At 41.3% G+C, this 10,049-nt stretch overlaps 1 long non-coding RNA gene across 2 annotated transcripts; it reads left to right on the top strand.

Moving 5' to 3' along the window:
* The first annotated feature begins 357 nt into the window (after positions 1-357).
* LOC138260735 (uncharacterized) lies at positions 358-1,618 on the top strand. Of its 2 annotated transcripts, XR_011198949.1 has the most exons (3): positions 364-461; positions 922-974; positions 1,358-1,618. It is a non-coding gene; the product is annotated as an uncharacterized lncRNA (long non-coding RNA). The 2 variants fall into 2 exon arrangements; XR_011198950.1 differs by lacking the exon at positions 922-974 and having other exon boundaries at positions 358-461.
* Positions 1,619-10,049: the final 8,431 nt, after the last annotated feature.

Below are 10,049 nucleotides of genomic sequence, written 5' to 3'. Positions count from 1 at the left end.
TGTGAAGTTTTTTGGATTTTCTATTTAGATACATTCCGTAAGGGATTGAATGAGGAAATACCTTGGCAGAATACCCTATAGAAGGTTTCAACTGAACCACTATGTTTTTCTGATATGGGCATGGGATATCTTGGATGTCCGTCCTTTGAAATGCCATAGAGGTAATATATTCACCTTGGTATTCTTAAAGATAATCTTTATAATTCCCTTAATCACTACGGGATTTGTGATGAGTTATGTTGCTACTATTAGGGGTAGACGATTTTCCTCTTTCAAAATGGCCGACACCGTTTTTGGTATATGTTAGCCCTTATACTTGAATAGTCCTTTCTCTATGTTTGGTCTTCTCCTGCAGCGTGATTCTCGAGCTGCTATAAAATGGGCAGTGTAGTGAACACTCGCTGTTTCCATGATGTTTTTCATTCGTATAGCGGGAGATTCGATCACCTTTTCATTATTAGGTGAGTGCTACAACTTAGAAATGTACTCTTTGTAGTTTTTTTTATTGCAGAACTCAGGCACCGCAATTTACGCTGGGCCTAGAGTACATGATTCAACGTTGAATCGGCTTGTGAATTTGTGTTGATTTTGACTTTTGAGCACCGTCTTTAACATCAAGGCGCCGGCTATTTCATTAATATGATGAATAGATATGAAGCAGTTCCCCGATTGTGCGGGCTTGAACAAACTCACAAGATTCTGGGCTTGCAGAGACTTGTTAACTTTATCGTAAGCATACATGATTTCGATGTGACATACGCAAGCCATTTTTTCTTTGAACTTTTAACCATTAGTCATGTCCTGCTGGCAAATTTTGTTGCCATTAACTTACTGTAAAGGTAGACCATGATTAGTTTCCCTGTTGAGTGGTTTTTACCCTTTCTTGGCCCTAGGTAGTTAATATTTATGACTTTGTTATAGAGTGACGAAGGAGTATATATTAAACATAATCCTGAAGGGTGAAACCCCACCAGGTATGATAAATCAGCTTGTTATTGGTGTTTCTCTTGGGGTATCCATGTGTTCACTTCGGTGTTTTTATTAATTTGTGTTCCTTTGAGGGGATTCACATGCCTGTTTTGGTGTTGGTATTTATTTGTGTTTTTATTTGGTATTGATTTCACTGTGGATGGTTTAGTAGTCTAATCTTCATTCTGTTTCTTTTCTTTTACTCTTACATTATATCTTCTTTGTTTTTTTTAGTATGTGAAGGTATGGGTACCCACGTCTACTCATTCTTTATCTTGGTCATCATTAGAAGATATTGAATTTTATTTTTAATTGTAATTTACAACACAGATGTTACACAGATGTTCATATTATTGATTAATATTTTCTTTGTATATTTTTTTGACAGAGATGAAATATTTTGTCGTTGGTGCTTTTTCTATGTACACATGCCCTGAAGAAGGTGGCTGTGGGATTATAAATACATTAGAAAGTCTAAATCCACTGAAACACGCGTTGGCAATGGAGTACCATAGAGGACAATGGCATACCTACATTTTATAAATCTAATGACTGACTGATCATTATATTCGGATCATTTGGGGAATAGACGGCATGGTTGATCTTGTGCTATCTTTAAGAACCATAAAGCTTTTGGCTGTTTAAAGAACTCTTTGAAAGATTTGTATGAAGGATTTGTTATATGAAGGGACTTTGATATACCTTTTGGTGATCTATAGAATATAGGCAGATTGTAAATGTATATAAATTTGGTGGATAAGATTTACAAAATTGTTATATATGGATTATTACATTGAATTTTGATGTTGATACATGTATTATATTGATGAAATTATTTGTAAAATTTAATATTTGTTGTTTGTTTGTTTTGAGATTTGGTCTTAGTGTGTTTTTTTTTTTAAATATATTTTGGTATATGATGTCTAGATTGTCGTCTGTAAAAGTCTATGTTGTGGTGTTATTTAGATATATATAACTTTTTTGGATGATATCTGTCATGTTAAGATTAGGATTAGGTTGTTATTTTTGGCTTTATTTGATATAGTATTAAAGGTAATTGTCGTATGTTTGAGTTGTATTTTATAATATATTTTTTTCTCTAGTTATTTAGATAGGAGAGTTATTTTCATTAATATTTTGTGATTGTACATATGGCACCGAATATCTAAAATATATCACATAAAAAACTAAAACATTAACATTAATTACATACATTTATACACCAATATGCATATTACTAAATATATAAATATCATGTCCAAAAATATAAAACTATATATCAAACATCAAAAATAAAACCTAAATTAGTGCTTACCATTAAATGACTTAACTGATAAAAAAAATCAAATTGTACTAAACTTGCTGATTAAATTAGACTACTAAGAACTTTAACCAATACAATCAAACAAACAATTAAATCAACAATATAAAAGACACACTAATTTAAACAATTAAGTACTTCAAAAACACCAAAAACTGCAAGACGAGGATACTCTGCCTGATTTTCTAAACAAACCATTAAAGGACAAATATACACATCTTAACAGTAAGTAATAATTATATTTAAATAAAAACATAACTGTTATTAAAAATAAATTAGCAAATAAATATTAACATACTCTCCAACATTTATCTTTTTACTTAGAGTTTAAAAAAGAAAAAATCTGCATGTTTAAAAGCAATAAATTGTCAGAAAATACCAACTATCACAAACCAGCAAAAAGATATGAGAAAGTAAGTGTACATAAATAAATAATACGTTTTACTCTTACTCAAATAGTGGGCAAAAAAAACCTAACAACTTGAACCTCTACAACTACAAAGTACCATTTAAAATTCAACTTGCATCATTTTTGTCAACAAAAAAGAAATTACCTGCTCCACATTAGAAAACTCTCAATGGAGAAGCTTCAAAAACATGCATAACATTTCAACAGAGAATACATGTAGGAATACAAAATAAAACAAATTGCATGGTTTACGTTACTGGCAAATGTGCAACAGCCAAACTATAATAATAAATATTTGTACTATTACACTACTTACAGATACAATGACAGAGGCTGCAAAATGTATGGCTTTACATAAAGGAAAACAGTTGCTAAATCACATGGACTGCAACTACAGTCAAGAAAGTGCACCAACAGAGACTATAAACTGGAAATGTACTAAATGTTACTCTAATGCATGCTGTATGAGGGCAACTACAATAGATGATGCAGTTCATGTAATAGAGCCTAACCAGCTGTCAAATGTGACAGAAATAGTAGTTAGAGAAATATTGCAGGGTGTAAGAGCAGCAAGCACTAGCTCCCAGAAGCCCACAAGCAAAATCCTTAAAGATAAATTCACTAGAGTCTCCGAACACATAATAGCGCAACTATCATTTATCCCCACTTTAAAATATTTATTTGCATAAACTAAAAAAAGCTACCAGTGATACCCTATCTGCCGTTAGAAGACGCCAAGACATAGACGTATCTGAACATTTAACAATTACACATAATGAGGAACCTTTCCTTTTCTATGACAACCTAAATAATGAGAAACGAAACTGAGGGCCTTATGTGGACATTGGCAGTCGGACCAGCTGACAACCAATGCCGCGGGAAGGGGCACCACCATCATACCGGTGGTGGCCCCCACACTATTACATTATTCCAGCTGGGCTGACCAGTGGAAACATTGTAATAGAGAGTTCCCGTTGGTCAGTCTGGAAGAAACAGTGCTACGATATAGGACTTGGCTCCCTTAAGGGAGGCGAGTCCTATACCATAGCACAGAGGGGGCCGACCAGCACCTCCAGAAAGCGTACTGTGTGTACAGGAGACAGTGCGCATTCCAATGTTGCTGGTCAGAGGGGCCCCCAGCACACTATTACTGCTAGCCGACCACCATGGCAAGGTTGGCGGTAAGGGGAGTTGTAATCAGCCAGGCGGTGCTGAGTTCAGCGCCGTCCTGGCTGAGTAAAACTCAGACTACCGTCATGCTGTCGGTAACAATGTTCCCAGCTGAGACAGCGGTCCCCTAGCAGTACCACCACCAGGGTCGTAATGTGGTGGTTGGAATGCCAAAGTTGCGGCGGTCTGACCATCACCGCCAGTGTGGTGGTCCTTGGACCACTACACCCGCAATAAAACCTTTAGACCCATATTTATACTTTTTTTTGTGCCGCATTTGTGTCTTTTTTTACGCAACTGCAGCACAAACTTAACACAATATTTATAATTTGATGTTAAACATGTCTAAGTCAAAATATTTTAGTTTGCACCATTTTTTACATGCGTGAACCTACCTTGCGTCAATGAGATGCAAGGTAGGCGTTCCCAACCAAAAGCATGGTGCTATCTCCAAAGCCCCATATTTATCCCCTGTGCTAAAATTACTCACGGGTGGGGGAGGGGCTAAATAATGGTGCAAAGTTTGCTTTGCACCATTGTTTAACACCTGGGTCAGACCAGGCATTATGGGACCTATGGACCCATTTCCATGGTCAGACACCATGGAAAGGGTCCACATGTGCCCTCCCCAAACCCCTGGAACACCCGCACCAGAGGGACACTGGAGGATGGGGGACCCCATCCCAGGTAAGTTGGGTAAGTAGAGGTAAGTATCTATAAAACTTTTTGAAGTGCAATTGGGGTTCCTGAAATGAGCCCCCCTACAAGGCACAGGGTGCAATGGCCATGCCCAGGGGACCCTTGTCATCTGTGCTGGCCACGGGGGTGGTGGGCATGAGCCTTGTCTTTTATAAGACAGGAGTCATGTGGTATAGATGGTTTTGCATCAGAAAATGACGCTAGGCTGGTCAGAGGCATTTTTTTTTTGCCTCTAACCAGCCTAACGTCATTTTTTGGTGCAAAACCCCATTCTCCCATACCGCCACCCCATCCGGCTAACGTCCTTTTTTTACGCTAGCCCACCCTTTGTGCTGGCTTGTGGATTTCCATAAATTTAGCGCCTAGCTGGCGCTCTGGAATGACACAAGCTAACGCTATTCTTTTTGACGCAAAACTGCGTTTGCACAGTTTTGCGTCAAAAAGTATAAATAGGGGCCCTAATATTCTCTACAGCACACAACTTAATGAAACAGTCCAAAGTCAAACCTGAATGATGGACGAGGCCTTCAAAATGTGTCCCAAACCATTTATTCAGATAAATACCATACATGATGAATATCAAAACACAAATATATATGAGCACCTAAACCATATGAAAAATAAAACAAACAACTATTACCCCCAAAAATAATCGTAGACTTTGAGCAAGACATGATTCAAAGCATTCTAAAATCATACCCCCACACAGCATTACAAAGCTATTACTATAATTTTTTTATCAAAGTCTATTGAGACACCTCCAGAAATCTCCACTGAGTGTAAAATAGTCCACAAACAGCCAATTTGCCTTTGAAATTTAAAAAAGTATAGCACTATACTACCCGGTCACAGAAGTAGCCAACCACTACAACTTACTAATAGAAAGACCTTTCCATCAGCAAAATGAGGGCAAACTTAGCGGCAGATTTAAGAGCCCGTAGCACCACCTTAGTGCCACCATGGCATAATTTTTTTTATGCCAGGGCGGCGCTGACAAGGCATTTCCCCAGCACCATATTTATAAAGTGGCGCAATGCAAGCTTTGTGCCACTTTGTAAACCTTTTCACCACATTATGCCTGCACCAAGCATAAAGTATGCAAGGGGCGTTCTCCTGTTGGGGAGGCTGAAAAAGTTGCGGCAAGGAAATCTAAGACATTTCCTTGCACCATTTTTTTTTAAAAACTTTTAACGCCTGCTCAGAGCAGGCATCAAAAGGGGGCTTCCATTATTTATAAAGGACCCCTATGTACTCGGCAGAAGTAGCGCCAAAATTTTGGCGCCACTCCAGCACAGTACATCAGTAAGGTAAAAAAAGTATACTATTGCCCCGTACCCTGCGCCATGGTGCGCCATATTTGAAATCCTGTGCACACATGGTGTTAGTAGGGGGCGCTAAGGGGCACAAGGAAAGTGGTGCAGCACTAGGCGCAGCACCACTTTTCCTAAATCTTCCCCTAATGGACTATTCGAAGACACTTGGGTTTGGAGACTGCATCACTCCAGACACAGAGCCTTTGTCTTTGCCTTTGTCTTTACAACTTTGGTAAAGACCGGTGGCAGCCACCAAAATACCGCCATGTTGGCGGTAATCCGACCACCTTATTAAGAGTTACACTGTGAAGTCTGCCAAAAAACAGCCACATTTCTGAAACCACCAGGAAACTGGAGGACGGAAAAGAGGTGGTCCCACCACCAGCACTGCCAACCCGACAAAAATCCTCCCATCAGATTACAATCAACAAATCACAACAGCAATACTTCTATGGTGGAAAACCATTGGCGGTGCAAACTGCAGCAGTCTGAACTGACATCACACTTAACACAACACCACATTGGATAGTTTGAATATCCCACATGTGACACACATCCACACACTCGACACACCTACACACTCCACTGTTTAACACACCCCTACACAACCCGCAATCCTTTGCAACCAGAGCGCCACACACAGCCACTGGGGAGGAATTACCATCACAGATTTTCTATGCAAACTTTTGTCACCTATACAGATTTCACCACACGAATATCAAACACATGCACAACATAAACAATGCACAATTTACCTTCACACACAACACACAGCAACTGTCACCCACTCATATCACAGCACCTACACCCCATCACAAACTTTCTGTGCAATTTTTTATATTTTTTACAACACTACTTCATCGTCTTTACCACCACTACTATGTCCCAACAAAAACACCCACGTTTCACTGATGATGAGTGGAAGGTCATGGAGCCACATCTGTCCAGAGCACGGGTCGAGCAAACTTCAATAGCCAGGAAAATTGAGTTTTGGTAAAGAATAGTCAACAGGGTCAAGTCTGAAGGCAGCTATCCACGCACAAGGGAGGACATCAGGAAGGGGTGGAACAACCTCAGGGGGAAGGTACATTCAATGGCTGCCTGGCACCAGCTGGCGATCCACAAAACTGGCAGTGGCCCCCCTACCTTCTTCCCCTACTTTCACATCTTGTGAGGAGAAGGTCTTGTGCATCCTGCACCCTGAGGGCCTGCCAGGAATACCTCGGGGAGTAGAGTCTGGTAAGTCCCCACAATAGTCATGTAACTAAATTGTTTTGTCCTGCATGCTCACTCACCAACTTACCCCACCTCAATTGACAAACCACTCATCACCCCTCTGTCCAAATGTCCAAATACACCTCTCTGGCATGTCACATGTCCACTAAACTCACCTGGCTCCACAGTCCTTAGGAATGGCATGTGAAGTACTGTGAACTGAGAGCACTACAACTTCCAGAAGGCAATATCCCACCATTAAGAAAACCTGAACAGTGCACCAAATGTGAGATGCCATGCATGTGGAATTAACTCCCTATCTAACATATCATGAATGTTCCACTGTGAAGCAGTTTCTGGCAATGACAGCAATGCAATGGCACACTCCCACTATCATTACAATCAAAACACAGCTACAGAGTGCCCGATAAACTGTTCAAGGAAAAAAATGACAAATATTGATTTGACTTACCTGGGAAGGAAATACAGATTCCAAAGTGGATACACATGCAATACATCAAGATAGAGGTCAATGTCAATTGCTTACTCCCATACTGTGTCCCTACTCAGACACTATTGTGCACTGTGCGGCGTTTTGTGCCATGTATCATGCCAGACACTTAACCTAGGCAACAAAGGTTAACACCCATGTCAACAGTAAGACAATATAAGAGGGTATCAGCAGTCCAATAACCACCAACATAGTTTAACATCATTGAGCATGGTGTATGGTATTGAGATTTCAGAGTCTCATGTTGTACTAAGTAAGATTTGGCAGTGGCGGTCATTGTCATTTTTGGGGATCATGTGAAGGAACTGTGTGCATCTCACACAGCTTCACTAATACTCAAATTGAAACATCACTTGTATCACAGAAACTGTGTTGCACTCCTCCCACAGGTAACCTTGCAATTGTCACCATGGAGAGGATACCAGAGACTGCCACTACATCTCTGGATGAAGGCCCCAGTGAGGACAACATCCCTGGATTTGTGGGCACTGAGGGGCATATATATACTCTGTTTGCACCAAATTAGCTTAGTTTTATTAAAACTCTAATTCGGTGCAAAACTAACTCTATATTTATACTTTGGCGCTAGACCATTCTAGCGCCAAATTTATGGGGTTAAAGTCATTTTTAGGACGTGGAAACCTACCTTGCCTTAATGAGATGCAACGTAGGCGTTCCCGTGCAAAAACATGACTCCATATCCTTAACGCCATATTTATACTCCCGTGCAAAAATGGTGCATAGGAGGGAGGAGGGGTCACAAAATGGTGCAAAGCTTGCTTTGCCCCATGTTTTAAGACCTGGGTCAGGGCAGGAATTAGGGGACCTCTGGGCCTATTTCCATGGTGGAACAACATGGAATAAGCCCACAGGTGCCCTCCCCAGGCCCCAAGGACAACCCCACCCACACCAGAGGGACAATGGAGGATGGGAGACCCCATCCCAGGTAAGTACAGGTAAGTATTTTATTTTTTTAAGTGCCATAGGGAGCCCTGAAATGGGCCACCATACATGGCACAGGGTGCAATGGCCATGGCTGGTCCCCTTTGCTGGCCATTGGGGTGGTGGGCATGACTCCTGTCTTTTCTAAGACAGGAGTCATGTGGTATGGATGGTTTTGCGTTAGAAAATGACTCTAGGCAGGTTAGAGTCATTTTCTTTTTACTCTAACCTGTCTAACGTATTTTTTTTGTGCAAAACCCCCTTCTTCCATACCGCGAGCCCCACTCGACTAACATCATTGTTTTTACACTAGCTTACCCTTTGCACCGGCTTGCACCATTCCATAAATATGGTGGCCGGCAGGTGCACAGAAATGGTGCAAGCCTGTGCTAAACATTTTGGTGCAAAACTGTGTTAGTGCAGTTTTGCCCCAAAAAGTATAAATCAGGGCCTGAGGATGAAGCTGGCCCATCAGGGACACCCGGTCAGCCAACAACTGTCAGCCTCACCCTGCCCACATACACTCCGCCCAGCCCTGTTGCATCTACATCACAGTCAACCATTCACCATCAAACATGTGTCCCAATTACTGTTTCTCCCTTTGTGTGCCCCCCTAGTACAGGTACCTGAGTCTCCTCTTGTCACCCCTGACAATGATGGTCCTGCCACCAGTGGGGGTGGGCACATTGTGCCAGGGGCACATGCACGTGGTGTAGGGTGTGTGGGAGGGATGGTGTGGACCAGAGGATGGGGACTCAAAGGGACAATTCTGACGAGGAAAACATGCATTACTGACTCATTGGCATTGGAGCTAACTAAGATCTCACAGATGACAGTATATAGGAGGTGACACACCAGACATCAATAGTAGGTTACAACATGAGTCTCACTATAAGGAGACATCACATAGCTTGAGTCAGTTGAAGTATTGATTGATAAGATCTGCCCTGAAGTCTCCAACTTCATCTTCATCTGGCTCATCATCACTTGGCAAATCTGCATGTCCACCCACAGGTTCTGCTGGTTCCCCCTCATCTGGTATGAATGGTATCTGATGTCTCAGGGCAAGGTTGTGGAGCATTCAGCAGGCAACATCTATTTGAGATACTTGTGGGGCGAGTATAGGAGGGCTCCTCCCGATATGCCTATGCAGTAAAATCTTGCCTTTAGGAGCCCAAAAGTCTGCTCCACCACAAGCATTGTCCTTCCATGGGCCTCATTGTAGTGGACTTCCCCTAGTGTGATTGTGTACCTCGCTGGTGTCAACAACCAAGGATGGTTTGGGTAGCCAGAGTCCCCTGTAAGGAACAGTTACAACAACACAAGCATTTGTCTTTGACTTGCATATTTGTGATAGCAGAAGATTTGATTTTGCTGTTCTGCATGATGAAGGAATCATGGACTGACCCTGGATACTTTGCACAGTCTTGTGAAATGTACTAGTCTGCCAAACACACCACTTGGACGTTAATAGAGTGATAGTTTTCCTATTCCTGTATA

The sequence above is a fragment of the Pleurodeles waltl genome, chromosome 10, assembly GCF_031143425.1.
Source record: "Pleurodeles waltl isolate 20211129_DDA chromosome 10, aPleWal1.hap1.20221129, whole genome shotgun sequence".
In the NCBI taxonomy this organism is placed as follows: Eukaryota; Metazoa; Chordata; class Amphibia; order Caudata; family Salamandridae; genus Pleurodeles; species Pleurodeles waltl.
This window is presented reverse-complemented; position numbering and strand designations above follow the sequence as displayed.